This window comes from Penaeus monodon, chromosome 32, assembly GCF_015228065.2.
Source record: "Penaeus monodon isolate SGIC_2016 chromosome 32, NSTDA_Pmon_1, whole genome shotgun sequence".
Classification (NCBI taxonomy): Eukaryota; Metazoa; Arthropoda; class Malacostraca; order Decapoda; family Penaeidae; genus Penaeus; species Penaeus monodon.
The window spans coordinates 26,321,429-26,321,822 of NC_051417.1; the positions used below are offsets into that span (position 1 = coordinate 26,321,429).

General features: G+C 32.7%; 1 protein-coding gene across 1 annotated transcript in view; it reads right to left on the reverse strand.

Annotated features, from left to right (window-relative positions):
* Window positions 1–394, reverse strand: part of LOC119593770 (YTH domain-containing family protein 3-like) — a gene marked incomplete in the record, with an annotated part of 24,099 nt that overhangs the window by 6,787 nt on the left and 16,918 nt on the right.

Here is a 394-nt window from a genome sequence, read left to right on the forward strand (position 1 = left end):
AATAACAGCTCAATGCCAACCTTTTAAAGCTCTATGTATTCTTTGTATTACAAATACTTACCATACAAACCTCATGGTTTTTCTCTAATTTTGCCAATATACTTCCTAACAATACCAGACTATCATCTCTCTGGTGCGCACACAGAGGAAAAACTACAAAATACACAAACATCCTCACAGATGGGCATAGGGAAAAAGTGTTTTTTAATTATTGAAACTTTTTAGCCAAAGACGCAAAATTGTGAAATCCAAATTTTAGAAAACAGAACCACTGCATGAAAACTACAATTTGAAACATTGTGTAAAATGTTGTGTTCTTTCCCTTTATTTTCACATAAAGTATTTTTCACAAAGCACTGCAAAATATCACAACACATCCTAAGCTTACCATGGT